Source organism: Gavialis gangeticus, unplaced genomic scaffold, assembly GCF_001723915.1.
Source record: "Gavialis gangeticus isolate Ggan-Ray unplaced genomic scaffold, GavGan_comp1, whole genome shotgun sequence".
Classification (NCBI taxonomy): domain Eukaryota; kingdom Metazoa; phylum Chordata; order Crocodylia; family Gavialidae; genus Gavialis; species Gavialis gangeticus.
The window spans coordinates 22,680,179-22,696,013 of NW_017729024.1; the positions used below are offsets into that span (position 1 = coordinate 22,680,179).

The 15,835-nt window shown below is 43.7% G+C and overlaps 1 protein-coding gene and 1 long non-coding RNA gene across 3 annotated transcripts in view; one reads left to right on the top strand and one right to left on the bottom strand.

Annotated features, from left to right (window-relative positions):
* Positions 1–12,712, top strand: part of LOC109297280 — a 20,542-nt gene extending 7,830 nt beyond the window's left edge. Inside the window, exon 3 of the long non-coding RNA XR_002097274.1 lies at positions 12,592–12,712. This is a non-coding gene — a long non-coding RNA (uncharacterized LOC109297280). The remainder of the gene's footprint in view (positions 1–12,591) is intronic.
* MSH3 (mutS homolog 3) overlaps positions 1–15,835 on the bottom strand; it is a 298,610-nt gene that overhangs the window by 38,519 nt on the left and 244,256 nt on the right. The gene's annotated exons all lie outside the window — the stretch shown is intronic.

The window sequence follows — 15,835 nt, forward strand, 5'->3', positions numbered from 1 at the left end:
GAGAAAAGACTGAGGGAACTGGGCTTATTTAGTCTAGAGAAGAGGAGACTGAGAGGGAACTTAATAGCAGCTTTTAACTACCTGAAGGGTGGTTCCAAAGAGGATGGAGCTAGACTATTCTTAGTGGTGGCAGATGAGAGAACAAGGAAGAACAGTCTCAAGTTGCAGCAAGGAAAGTTTAAGTTAGATATTAGGAAGAATTTTCTCACTGGGAGGGTAAAAAAACACTGGTACAGGTTACCCAGAAAGGTGGTGGAAACTTCATCCTTGGAGATTTTCAAAACGCAGCTAGACAAAGCTTTGGCTGGGATAATCTAGTTGGGGATGGTCCTGCTCTGAGCAGGGAGTTGAACCAGATGACCTGCTGAGGTCCCTTCCAACCCTAACTTTCTATGATTCTATAATATATCTCAAAGAATATCCACCTACTGGCAAGTGACTTTATTTTAACATCTACTTCTAGTATGTGCCTCTGGTCAGGAGAAAACACTTTGGGAAACCACTGGCAACTTAATCTGCTGCTCCAAATGAAACTTTGTGCTGACTTTGGACAGGAAATTTTGGCAAGCTTTTGACATCACCTCATATGGGAATAAATGGTATAAAGAGAATCTGGGCTTGGATCTCCCCTACCCTTTTTGTTGATGCAATTAGTGTCAGAGAACAGAGTACTGTACCATAAATTTAAAAGGATGCTCTTATTAGCAATGTGAAAACCACATTCAGGTCCTGCTATACAACTGGATCCCTTACTTGTAGAAAGGCCCTGGGCAGGCCCATGAGTAATTTGAGAGCTTTTGGGTAAGAAAATAGCTGTCAACAATCAACTGATGGATGAAAGACTGAGAAAACTGCCAGGTGGAACTTAAAAGACATACAAAAAACTAGAACTCTAGGTTCCAAAATGATACCTTTTATTAGACCAACTGGAAAATGGCAAGAACACTGTCTTTTTCTGCAAGCTTTCAGGATCAAAGTCCCTTCGCCAGGCTCTGGGAAAAGTGTAGATGGTACAAGATGGTAAAAAGTCCCCATAGGTAGGAAATAAACTTCATTTTTGAACAGAGGGAGCTGAAGATGGAAGTCTGTCCCTCTGGGTCCATGAGAGTGTCTTTGTAAGCTGTGTTGAGTAGCTCTTTGATGTGTTGATCAGGTAGAATTCCTTCCCTGGAGGTGTCAGATGGCAGGCAGGGAGGCAAAAAAACTCCCAGAGCCTGATGAAGGGACTTTGATCCCTAAAGCTTGCAGAAAAGAACAATTTTCTTGCCATTTTCCAGTTGGTCTAATAACAGGTATCATTTTGGAAACAAGAGTTCTAGTTTTTTGTATGTTTTTTTGTCTCAGACCAACACAGCTATCAAGTACACCCCGAAAGGTGGAACTTAACTGATTTAACAAAGATAAGTATGCTTGAGGTGCCTCAGTAATCCAACTCAATAATCCAGTTTCTCTGATACAATAGACATGACCCTGATTGATATTCATCACCTGGCACCAGGATAAAAAACAGGTAAGTACATGAATCCTTTATCCTATCTCTGACCTGGGCTACAGATTCTTGCTCCATCTGAGAACCATCTATTATCCAGACAGTAAGATGGAGGGCATGAAAAACCAGATGAAGAATTCTCCCTCTTCTGTGAGTTAACAGATCTGGAACAGGTTGTGGTAATGTCCTGAATTCTCCTTATAAAGGGAATCAAAGCTCTGGCATGCAGCAGTTATTTAAGATGAGGAAGGCTGGAACAATTTCACCCTTCAAATTGTGGAATTAAGAGATGTGAGGGAATGCATACAGCTGGTCCCTTGATCACTATCAAGAATGCATTCAAATAGGAATTAGAATTAAGCTGTTCTTTACAGCAAAAGGAGGGGCATTTTTCATAGATCTCATCTGTAAATAGATCTGTCTGGATATCCCCATTCTGCTAATATGTCTTTGAGTGCTTGATATCCACTTGTGATCTGCTGTAGCATTATGGAGTCCAGACAGGTGTACTGCAACCAACTGCCTCCCTGAATAGGTGGAGAAATGGCATGACCCACTGATGAAACGTATTGTTATGGTATCCATCATGATCTGAACAATATCCTTCAATGTAAACAAAGAAAAGCCATACAGGTTCTCTATGTCCCTTATTGGTGCAAAGTTTCACCTCATCCTATGACCAGATACTCTGAACTCAAAATCTTCTGAATATGTTTCCCAACCCTTATGTGAAGTATCGGACATTGTAATCACACTAGGGGTGTCTATACATGCATATTAATGCAATGTAATAAACTTCAGCTGTCATCATGCTGGAGTTTATTGTTCGTGGGTGCTGTGTTTGTACATGTGCCCAGGACCACAGCACATCAAGGCAGGATGGAGCAGCCCCAGCTGGCAGGGGTTTCAGGGAGTCAGTCTGCCAACCTGGAGCTGCTCCAAACTGGCTCAATGTGCTGCAAAGGGGCTGGCTGGGGCACGAAGGCGCTTCACTGTGGGGCTAGCCAGCAGGTAGCCCTCCACACTAAAGCACCCTTGTGCTCCAGCCAGCCCCGTCAGTATCTACACATGCACTGCTGTGGAGTAAAAAACAACACAGTAGGATAGTACTTGTATTTATAAGTACTACCCTGCTGCAGAGTGTATTAGTTTACTCCAACCTAATAGCCCTGCCCACGTAGATGCAGAGACATTTCCTGTGGAGCAAATTAGTCTACTCAACAGCAAACATCTTGTATAGACAGCCCACTGGGACGGGAGCCAGCACCATAGGACGGTAGTGCCAGCACTGCTCTGGCACAGGACACCATCACCTGGGGGTGCCATATCAAATGGAAATAATTACACAGTAGTGTGTAGGGGGGCACTCCACATGACCTGCACCAGGCCCCAAAATAGCTGGCTACAGCTGTGAAGGCAGCATTCAAACAGAACTAGCTTGCATATACTGCTCAGGTCCTTCCACTGCTCTAGTAAGGGAAGCAGTAGCTCTGGAACTGTGAATGGCATATCTAACAAGTCTTTCTTTGCAGAGTAAATTGCACACAGCCGGGCTTGAAGCATACTTATGTGAAGTCTGGCATATGGTGAGACAATGGTGTGGGAAATCATGCGACTGAAAAGGGATAGGTATGTACTTAGCATATCAGGCATCTCTCAATCAAAGGGACCCTTAAGGAATAAGGGACCCTCTAGCAATACAGGTAAGTTTCACTAAGTTCTTTGCTTTGTGCCAGAACTAGATTTGATTTTTAATGGCTGACACGGCACTCTAGGGAAGAGAATAAGATCACTGTTTTCTAAAGGCTTCTCAACACCTGATCAGCTAAGGTGCTTCTTAATAACCAGTTACAGGTGTAGGCATAAACTGGAATTCCTTACCTTTGAAGGTACACCACCACTCCCAAGCAGAACTTGATGAAATATTAAAGACTGTGGAAAGCCAAAGGACAAGACCCTGTACTACTAGTACTCCTGAATTACAATGAATCTGAAGTACTTCCTGCACAAGTACCTTATAGTAATATGGAAGCAAGCATCCTGAAAGTTCAGCTATACAAACAGGTCCTTTGATACAGTGAAGCTATTACTGCCACCAGAGTGACCATCAAGCTTGTGAAAGAACACAATAGCTTCCTGAGGTCCAGGATTATTTTCTCTTTCATTTATTTATTGGCAGCCATTGGTCTTGGGAGACCAAGGAGATTGTGCTTTTGGTGGGTTACTGGGTAACACCACAGCTCCTTGAGTGGCTGAGGAGTCTGATGTGTGACAAGCAAGTTGCACATATAAACTCAGTTGAGCTTGTGCCAGCATGCTGAGTACCATCTTGTCTTGCTTGCCTCTGACACCTCTTCTTTATCTCATCATTGACCCTTTCTATCTTGAAGTGACATAGGCCCTGCTTCACGGCAGCTTTCTACTCACAGTGGTCCAAAGTGATTGATTCCCAGCATTGGCCATCGATGGACAGCTCATGAAGGTTTTTCTTGCAGACATCAACAAAACTGACTTGGGGCCATCCAAGTTGATGTTTGCCAGTGGCCAGCTCACCACAGAGTATGTCCTTGGGGATCTGGCCGTCACTCACACGATTCGTATGTCCTAACCAACAGAGGCATCTCTGTCTCAGGAGCACAGACATATTGATACTGGGTATCTTGGTGAGTTTCAGAACAGCCAAGTTGGAGATTCTGTCATACCATGTTCTGCCCAGGATAAGGCAGAGATGTCGAAGATGGAAATTGTTTAATTTTCTTTCCTCCTTGGCATAAGGAGTCCATGTGTCACTGCCATACAACAGAGAGCTGAGTACACAAGTGCTGTGGATACACATCTTTGGTCAACAGAGTGAGTGCTCTGAGGTCCAGGATTATTTTCTCTTTGTAAACAGGAATAAAATGCATTTTCCATGTAATACAGGGGAATTCCCTTTTTGGCCTTCACAGTTCCAGGGAGGCAGAAATTTTTGGCAACTGTGGCCAGGTGGGGGTGAATAACAAAATCACTCTCCCTGGGGCTCGTCTGCCATGCTTTGGATGGAAGAATAAGGAGTTAATTCCCCAATGACAGTGGGTGTAGTAAATCACTCCAGAAGCAGGATAAAAGTAAATTGGTTTATTAGTAAATTCCCCAAGTTGTGGAGAACTCCAGCTGTTCTCACAGCTCACGGTCTTCCTTTTGCCCTCCACCACTGTGCAGCCACTTCCCTGAGCCAGTTAGCTCGACTCCAGTCCCACTTTCTTTTCTCTTTCTTGCTGGTACCAGCGGATCCTTTCTCCGTGGGACCTTCTCTCAGCCAGTAAGTTTCTCCTCTCTTCCTCACCTCTTTGCTTTGCTGGTCGCCATGGTTATCTCCACCTGGCCAGCTGGTCTCATCAGGAACCTGTTCCAGCACTGGGTTTGCCGCTCCTGGTGTCCCTGCTGAATCTCTCCACGTTGTGCCCCATGGGGCAAAGGAAACCCCCCTGCCATGGACTTAAGTAGCTGCCGGTTCCTAATCAGTTAACATTCACCCCAAGTGCAATCCCCTTCCCAACTGTGTTTACGAAGTAATTAACTTTGCCCTGCCCCTGACCTGACTTCCCCCCCACCCTTGCAACTTCGTAACATCAAAGGAACAGGACTGTCCTTGCCCTGTTACAGCAACCAGGCCCCAAAATGGGAGCATCTCATGCAGCCATGACAAAGGAGATGTATGTGTGAAGGGGGTGGGGATGTCAGGGAAGTTCACCAAGCTGCACAAGGAGGGCTGAAGGCTGCACCAGAGAAAGAACTCTCAAATATATTTCCCAAGGCAATAAAGTTATTGAATAGAAAAGAAAAACACAGGTTTGAGGCTTTTCCTTAGGCTCAAAGCCTCTGGATACATGAGAAGCTCTATTTCTAAGGGGTTGAGAAGAACTGCTAGGGGGTTGAGAAGAACTGAGGACAACTGCCCTTGTCCATCAGTGCAGGAGCACAAGGAGAGGTGGGGCTAGAGCACACACTGTAAGTACCAACAAAACAAGAAGTCCGTGGTTGAAACTCAGGGGCATGAGACACAGCTACAAGTGGGAATCTGTATGTGAACAATTAGTCAAAGACAGAGGACAGGTGACCGTTTCCCATTTAAACTGGGTAAGCTTGGGGGGCAGTCAGAAAACACAAACCAAACAGTAGTCATGTTAAACCAAGATATAAAAGAGCCTCATAAAGACCAGGAATACTAAGGAGCATTCTCCCAAGAAACAATTTCAGCATTAATGCAACAAAAATTGTTTTAATCTCCCCTTCCCCCAGCAAATGCTTCTCTGCATAACCTCCCAGTCCTTCCTAGATGTAGTCTCCTAGGGTAAGAGTTTTTCTTATAAATGTAATCATATCTGGTGATAACTGTGCTCTTCCTGGTTATTAACAGCATTATAATAATTTTTCAAACTCTTTTTAAGTGTCCTGGCAGACTGCAAATCCAATAAAAAATTGTGTTTACATGTTTCATCTTGTGCCTCATATTGCAAGCAGTTTACTGGATGACCCAAGCTTGGACATTTGATATTATATCATTATGCATATACATAAAGGGATACCCCTAAGGTAGCATTTCAGGGTACTTTATTATGCAGGGAATACAGACATGAAGCTAAATTAGTTATGCACACATTCCTCTGGAACACTGGCAGACCATTAGCAGAAATGGTTCTGTAGTTGTTAAAAACTTGCTGCATATGTGCAAGGAGTGTGCACGTGCATGTCTGTGTGTGTGTGCGTGAGAGAGAGAGAGAGAGAGAGAGGGAAACACCCTTCTTCAGGTAACATTCAGTCATAAAACAATGTTTGTACAGCAAAAAGAAGTGGAATTTTGAAAAACAAAAATGAAAAAGGTAGTAGAGTACAAGCCGCGTTATCCAGCACCTTACAAGCCAGCATGCTCTATTAACTGGCATGCTGGCTTGTAAGGTAAAAGTGAAACCAGAAGTGCCCACTGTGGCACTTCTGGTTTCGCCAAGCCCCCACAGCCCTTGATAAAGCAGCATGCGCTGCTGATCCCCCACAGTAACAGTTCTTTTTTCCCTTTATCTTCTGACCCCCCCTCCCTGTCCCTCGCAGCTGGAGGGGTGGCGACACGGTAGGGGTGCACCGGACATGGCAGGAGAGGTGGCGGCCCGAACAGGCAAAGACGCCTGTTCAGGCCTCTCAGGTAACTGGCATATTTGGTAATCCAGCACCTGCCATTCTCCGTGGGTGCCAGATAATGCTTTTACTGTACTTTGCAATCTATACATTACTTACATACTGGATTGTGCAGATATGACTAGACCTCATAACTAGGCTTGGCAGAATTAAAAAAAAATTACAACTAAAAATCAATGTTTATTTTTTAGCATTTATTTAAATTTTCAGGACTGGGTAAAATCAGGGGTGTTTTTCAATTTTTATCAACTTAAATTTTCAGGATTGTGTGAAATTAGGAGTGTGTGGGGAGTGGGGGAGAGAATTTAGTAATATAAAAACCAAATATCCATAAATCAATAAAGCATACCTTTATGCAAACAGACAGTAGCCATCCTTATCAACAATGCAGTATCTCCTAGAATTCATCACACATACACAGGGCAGGGCTGGTAGCAGCCAGGAGCTTGGTATTGCTAGCCCCTCACTCTGCCCAGGTCCCAGCCAGGGCAGGGGCCAAACTCCTGCAGAGCCCAAGCCAGCCCGGCCGTTGTGTGATTGGTGCAAGAACCAAACTCCTGAGGAGCCCAATCTGGCCCAGCCTCCATGTGATCAGGGCAGGGGACAAACTCCCATGGAGTCCAGCTCAGCCTGTGTGTGATTGGGGCAGAGGCCAAACTTCAGTAGAGGCCGGGCTGGGCCAGGCTCTATAGGAGTTTGGTCCCTGCTCTGGCTGGGACTTGGACAAAGCAAGCAGCCAGCAATACTGGATTCCCCACTGCTACCAGCCCTGTGCCTCCAACACCCACTCCTGGCCAGCCTGAACAGCACAGCCCCAGCTCCCACAGTGGCCACTGTGTGTGCATGTGCACCTACTGCCCCTGTCCTGGATGGAATTCCTTGCCTTCACCGCAGATCTTTTTTTTACATCTCCTTTATCTAAATGTTGATGATTATGAAATATTTTGCCACCATCTGTGAGTGTCAGATGAAAATGAATGTTTATTGATGCTTATCGACAAAAATTGAATCCTGCCAAGTCTAATTATAACAGTGATAGTCAGGACAGACACTATATCAGTATAAAAATTAACTTATAACAAAAATAGAACCGTTGTGAAAGTAACTAAAATAGACAGAATAAATGTGTGTCTTTGGTTTAAAATTTATGCAATACTATTTTGACCCAAACTTTTAAAAACTCTAAAAGAACACTCAAAACACACTGAATCCAGATTTCCCATAAAAGGCAAATCTACTTTGTTCTTCTGTAAAGTTTGTTTCTTTGTTTTTCAGCTGTTGCCACAAATTTTAAAGGCAAGAACCAAAGCTCTGGCCAAAGATGGCAAATTTTCATATCAACCAGCTTGCTAAAATATAAGTGTTAGGTATTACCCTGTAGGTACCATGACCTCAGTGTGTTTTATACACATAGGTATAGGTGATTACTTCATCCCTGAAAGGCAATCACCTACCTGTGACTAGTGTGACAGGTTACATGTTACAAATAAAGAACTTAAGAAATTGGCTAGGGCTACCTAAAACTGTATAACAGGTTGTAGTTGTGTGATTTAAAAATGATATTTTTAGGACAGATAGGCAGATTAATCCTCATAATCCTACTTTGTAGGCCTCACAGACGTCAGTAAAGCTTAACAGAGCAATATATGGAGCCAAGGAATTTGTTAGTTTCTGCATCAGTCTTTTTAGTTAAGAACAGTTGTGAAGTTTACTGATGTAAAAACTTAGAGTTGTATGCTATTCAGGGAGAAGACAAAAGTGTTAATCATTGACTAGAAATGCCAGTTCTCTAAGAGAATTTTTTGAACTGTTTAAACAAAAAAATCTTTTGTGCAAGTCCAGATGGTGGTTGTGGGTCTTCCTTTTAGTAGATGGAAACAGTACACTGATGATGAAGTTCTTGTTCACAAAGGCCTCATCATTTCTCTGAACAAAAACAAAGTTTAAAGAGCCATGGATAAAAAGTTTATGAATATAGGAATTGTCATGACAAATTAGACCCAAGGTTCTATAATCCATTTTAATTTAATAATTCCACTGCCCTCTGCCCAGTACCAGATGATTCAGAGAAATGTACAAGAAGCCTTGAAAGAGAGTAGCTCCAAAGAAAGATTTCTTGTACCCCTAATTAAATTTAAAATATAGTTCACTTTATATTAAAGCAGCGGTCTCTTACCTTTTTAAGTTAGCAATCACTTTTGGAATTTAAAATGAACCCAAAATCTACCTCCACCACAGCAGGTAAGTCTGTGGGGAGGGAAGGGGGTGCAGATCAAGGCAGAGGAAGAAAAAATTATTTGGGGGTACACCCCCCCACCAGCAGGTAAGTCTGTAGGGCAAGAGGCTGGGGGGCAGGGCAGATCGAGGCCCCAGCCCTAGTTTCACCCCCCGCTCACTGTTGGGGCCTCAATCTGCACCACCCCAATGGCGGTGAGGAAGGGAGTGGGGCTGGAGCAGGGGCAGGGCCTGCACAGCTGGGGTGGGGCAGGATGGAGCTGTGAGTGGCTCGTCCAGGGGGGCATGGGGAAGGTGGGGCATGCAGCCCAGGAGGGCACAGAGGAGGGTGCATGCCCCCAGAATTGTGCAGGGTGGGATGGGCTGCAGCTGCTGACTGGGGCTGGGCTGTTCCTGGCAGAGCCTGGAGCCATGCTGCTATTGGGCTGTGCAGTGGTGGTGCTGGGAGTGGGGCTGCAGCCATCCAAAAATTCACTGTAACTCCCACAACCCTCTCCTAGAGCTGCCACCTCTGCCTGGCCCAACTGCAGTGTGGCCCCAGCCTCCACCAGGAACAGTCCAGTGCCACCTCCCAGCCCCAGCCTGCAGTGGCAGCCTACCCTCCCGCACACAGATCCAGGGCATATGGCCCCCATGCTGGGGGGAAGGGGCTGGGAAGTGGCACCGGGCTGTTCTTGGTGGAGGCTGGGCTGCACTGTGGTTGGGCCAGGTGGCGGTAACCCTGGGAGGGGGTTGGGGGGCTACAGCAAATTTTTGGGTAGCTGCAGCCCCCCATGGCCCTGCTCCCAGTGCCATTGCCACCCTGCCCAATAGCAGCATGGCTCCAGCCTCTGCTGGGAACAGCACAGCCCCAGCCAGCAGCTGCAGCCTGCCCCATGCAATACTGGGGACATGCGCCCCCCCTGTGCTTTCCTGGGCTGCATGCACCCCCTCCCTGCACCCCCAGATGAGCCACTAGTGGCTCTGATCTGCCCGACTGCAGCTGTGCAAGGCCTGCCCCTGCTCCAGCCCCACTCCCTCTCACCACTGCTGCAGCCACTTGCACTGCCCCACACTTTGGGGGGGCATATGCCCCCCCAATCTGTGTGCTGTGGAGGAAACTCCTGCTGTGGGCTGGGATTTACACCCTAAGCCCTGCTGCAGCTGGCATGGGAGAGACCTGATGTCATGTGCACCTGGCTGCCAGGCAGGCAGGCAACAAGGCTCAGCCCAGGACAGGATGCACATGGAGTCAGGCCACTCCTGGGCCAGCTGCAGCAGGGCTCAGGATGCAAAGCCCAGCCCGCAGCGGGAGCTGCTTCTGCTGGGCACAGATGGGGGGCACATGCTGGGGTGCACACAGTGGTGGGAGCTTGCCCCCCTGCCCCTGGATGAGCTGCCTGGGCACACATACATGTGTACTCAGCCCTCCCAGCCCAGGATCAACTGCAAGCGGCTCCGGGATCTACTAGTCAATACTGATAGACTGGTTGGTGACCACTGTAGTAAAGATTTAGCATAACATATTCTAAAGGAAGGGAAGATTGGCATATAATAGCAATTCTTAAACTTTCCACATAGCAAGATGCTGACTCTTCCAGCTGAGGACACTCCACTAACAGTTGGCAATACAGGAAGGGCAGAATCATCACAACTTTGACACCTTCTCCTTAGTAGAGAAACAAAACTTATTCCTTTCCTAAGAAGAATTCAGAGCAAGTCAAAGCTGGTCAGTAAAGGGAAAAGACACATTCAGAAACTAAAATACTTGTCTTTAACCTCAAATAACAGATTTAAAACTCTGTTCCATGAAAACCAATGAATTTCAGTGAACAAGGCTGTTGATGTTGTGTTCATTTTTTACATAAAATAGTGAAGTGAGACAACGTAGTGGTAGTCTTACCTTTAAAAGTAACTTTTACAACTTTATCAAATAATTGAGTTCCACTAACATCATCTTTAAAACTAATGCTTTCTGGGGCCAATGTGGCATAGGGTACAACAGACTGGATTCTAGTTACAAAGGTGCTATGTTTTCCAGTCAGAGTTAGGACATTATTAGTACTTAAATTCTAACTAAATTGCATAAACCCATAGCTTCAAAGGTTCAAATATCTGTCCCTGATGCTACTCTGTCAGCAGATCGTAAAACAGAACTTTTTTGTACAGAACTTTCCTATGTATCCAGGATAGTTGTTAACATCTCATCATAAGATGAACCATCAGCTGTCTTGTTTAGCAATACTGAGAATTAGTGACTTTTTAAAATTCCTCTAAATAATGGTTCCTGAATTCCTACAAGCTGTGGCATTAACTCATCAGCTGACTGCATCACAGTAGAGCGCAAATGCTCTGACTTGGCTAGTCACCACAAATCCCAGCATAACATTAATGACATCCAAGACACAGGGTGCAATCAGTGTTTTCCTAACTATTAAGGTTGGCAGATTTTTTCATTAGTAAAATATTAGTACTCAGGCTTTTCAGGTTTACTGCTTATCTTCTGACTTTTTTTTAAAATCTGTAATTAAATCATATTTTCTTCTATGTAAAGGAAAATGAGGGAGAGAGAGGAAGAGAAAATGACAACACAGATGGAAACCACATTCTGCTCAGTTTTGGGGATGGTTTAATGTGAGCATTTTCTCTCCCTCTACACTGCATAGCATTCTACCTTATGCATTTTTGCTTTTCTGTTAAGTGCTTTTAACAAGCCTTGTTGTATTTTAATCTGCTAATATGGACCATACAATTATAACTACCTTTCAAATTTTAATGACAGTGACATATCAATGAGGTAAATGCAATTAAGGACACAAATAGAAAAAAAAACAATTGCAAAAATCAGTTTTCACCTGCTGAAAAATAGTCACTTTCCATCATCATTTTTATTATAATAAAATCTATATTAATGGCATAAAATTTACATTTTTAAAAATTAAATACTTATCTCTATAATTAAGAGATAAGGGAAGTTTTCTATTAAATTATTTCTGGACACACTCAACAAACAATCAAGTTATGAAAATGAAAGTATTTACTTTTGGGCATAAAACTTAAAAGAAATTTATTCCAGGGCACTGTCTCCTTATGGGTCCCCATCTCTTACAGATGCATATGAAAAGTTAGACCTGAAGAAGGACAGTTAATGCCTTAAAGCTTGGCCAACAGCTCTCCCAGCTATAAAGCCAGTCCAATAAAAGATATAACAAAAAATGCCTCTTGGACATTTCCTGGACCATCACAGCTACAACAATACCAAACCCAGTATAGGAAGCTAGGCATTTTAAAATCTGTATTGATTACATAAATCTAACTATTTTATTAAACTAAAATTCCTCTAAGATGCATAACAAGAAAACAAAAATGTAGGCAAAAATCCCCACAAAATGGAGTAAAGATTTTCACATAATTTGCATTATGCCCATACTTTTCATTTTTAAATCTGAAATAAACATTTTGTTTACATTTAAAGACCCACAACCCTCACCAACTCACTCTGACAGTAATTTACCAATTTACTGTTTCAGGCCAGGCATACATAAAATACAGATTATGACAACACCTTTGGGAATTATTTTGTCAAACAACAGTGACTGTAATGTATAAACATTTTATCCAGCAGGAACAGACCTATGCTATATCTCAATTTAATTAAGAGTCACCTTTACAACAAGGAGCAGGCTCCATAGTTACTACTACTCAGTTATTACAAGGAAAGATCTTTTTTACCCCTTCATTTTGCATTTCAGAAACAAGGTGGATAATATATTCCAGGGCATGTTGTATGTCAGAAAAATATAGTAATAGTTAATCATCAGTTTACCTTTTTCTTCAGTAGAAAAATAACCACTCCATATTTTACCCAGTAATCACCCAGTAATTTTATTCACTTCAGAAAGACCGCTAACATTTACACTACCTGAGATCTTTTTGGTATCATATTTGGGTTCCTGAACAAAAGGAGTCTGTCTTTGACAACACAAGAGAGATCTGCAAGTACAAGGAAGAATTAAAAAAAAATACTTCTCCCCATATGGGAAGAGAACTTTAACCTATCCCAGAATAACTGCAGTTATTTAAGACACTATGTTCAGTGTGGATGATACTATAGTTGTGCTTATGGTTGGAATGAACACAGAATCTTTTGAATAGCCACGTCCTCTGGAACTGTGTAGACCCCCTGAGTTCCCTTGGGCCAGATTCTATTCCATCTATCACATATCTGAGTGGACTTAGGCACCTAAGAGATTATTTTTCACCCTGTTCAAGCTCCTGAAAATCCAGATTGCATCTATTTTTGTAACACACCATCATCTGACCCTTTTGGCTGAGTTGCAAAAAAACAATGAGGAAGAGGAGAACCCACCCACCTCTTATATTCGTCGTTTTTCAAGAGTCTGAGCAGTATGGAATAAAATTACACTTATGTGGTTAAATTCACGTATGCGCCTAAAAGGTAAAATAATCTGGACCTGTGGACCTGGTGCCTATACATGAGCATAGAGGCTGCTTCAATGCATTGGGATTCCAGTGTTTTGGAACAGGCTCAGTGAATTGAGTCTGCTGGAGTGTGGCAATTGCCATGCTCCAGTAGCCTCCTGCATCTCATGTATCAGTCTCCCCACTCTTAAAAATGGCAGTGGGGGCACTTGAACTAAAGCTCATCAAACACGCTTGAGTTCAAGTACCCCCACTGCCATTTTTAAGTTCAGGGATGCTGATACAGGAGATGCGGCAGTGCTTTAATTAGAGCAGCTCTCAGAGCCAGTCTAATTAAAGCACCCCCCCACACCTCTAGAGCACATGTAAATTACCCTTTGTATCTAAAGGTAATAGTAGGTATAGCGTCTCTTACCTCCCTTGCAACGTGAAGTCCACACTAGTCCATGCTGAAAGAGTAGATGGAATGTGGGATATATGAGCCATACTTACTGATATCTTGAAGACTCACAATTGCTTTGGGGTAAGCAACTGTTCTTTGACTGCATCAGTGCAGATGCCATTGTAGGTGACTAGAAATATCCACCCCTTAAGGATAATGGAATTGGGGATGACAACTGCATCAATCGAACAAGAGAAAAAGCACTGCTCCCTTGCATCTTAAAGAATCTCCAAGCATATCAGGCTTTACAAACATGGCTGTATTGCTCCATGTCTTTGCAGATTTCAACTACTGAAATATTGTGGAGACACAATAAAAATGTTACCTGAGCTCTGACAGGCAGCAGGAAAGGTATATCTGCCAGCTGGCTAAACAGCATGATATAGCGAATTATCCATTTAGACGGTCTCTGTGATGAAATGGCTTGGCTTTTACAGCAGCTTCCCATGCCATACAAAGACTGAAAGACTTTGTCTTGTCAATACATTAGTGTACAGTGCAATATACTTCTAAAATGAGTGGTTTCTTCTCCCCATTTGACCAATACACCTTTGGAAAAATACAATTAGGGTGACTACCACATTCTGGTCAAAATCAGATAGCAACATGGAAATACTTTTCACCTTGCTTTGGTAAAGTGAGGTATGCTGTGGTTGTACCATGAATACATGGAATTAGTTTAATCTCACAGCTGAGGTGCTACCTACTAGGAAAATCATTAAGAGCAGAATGGTGAATGAAGCCCTCTGGGGAAGCAGCTCCATAAACTTCAGAAATTCTATGCTGAAATTCCAAGTTAGGGTGGGCTATATGACTAGTGGATAAACATGCATCAGATCCCAGAGAAATCTCAATACTAACAGATTGAAACAGATGGAAAGTGACTTCATTGTAAGATAGTATTGTCAGCACTGCTGTCAGGTAATTCTTGATCAAATTGAAACAGAGTCCAAATTTTTTCAACTGAAATGAACAGTCTAGGATATGTGATAATGTTTAGTTACTAGTTCATGTTGGGTTGCCCATACAGAAAATCTCAAGCTACTTGGCGAGATGTTCCTTATGGGTGGTTTCATGCTTTTACCAGCAGATCATGGACCTAGGACGAGGAGTCCCTTTTAACAGTACTTAGCCAAACACCACGCAAACTGCCAATCATAGCAACACCAGGTCTAGATGAAACAACTGAGCCCTGTTCTTACAGGTTTGGACAGAGCAGGAGCCTGATTAGGGATCACTATGGATAAATCCAGCAGGTCTGTGCACCAGAACTGCCTTGGCCAATACGGAGCTAGAAAGATAGTACTGCCACATCTCTCCTAGTTTGATCACTATGGGAAATTAACAGAATCAGTGAGAAGGCAGAAAGCATTTCCTGATTCTACTGTAGGAAGGAGACACCTTGGAGTTGCTAATGAGTGCTCCAGAACATAAAGTAGAAGCACTTTCCTTTGTCCCTGGAGGCAAAAAGAATTTATCAATGGGCTCCCCCAGACACGAAACATATGGTCAGTGGTGAGCATTTGAGGTTGATGATGGCCACAAGTTCACTGTTGACCACAATCAAGTGAAAGGCTTTGGAAGCAATCCCTAACAGTTTGATCATTTTTTTGCATTGGGAAGAGTACCTATCACTTTCCTTGTTTGTGTAGTATGGGGCTGGCAATTATTTCAGTTGGAGGGTCACTTAATGAGCTTTGGTGAACTGTCAAGGGCCACATGGGTAGCCCCACACCTTGACAGTCACCCCCCAGTTGCCATACTGGGACTAGAGCCCTGCCCCCTAACCATTGCCACTGGAAGTCCCTCCTCTTGCCCCCCCTCCCCAAAATACTCCTTTTGGGAGGGTGGGTTGCCATCGTAGAACCAGAAAAAAAACAAATCATACACTTAAAAAGACAAACACCTTGATCATCGCCTGCTGGAATTCACCATCCAGCGCAAGGTGGCAAAGGCCTGCAGCAAGGCAGCAGCCCTAGATTTCAGGAGGGTGGACTTCAATGAGCTAAGGAGAATAGTCAGGGAAGCACTGAGGTCCCAGAGGGGAGGGGAGCCAGGTGTCCAAGAAGAGTGGT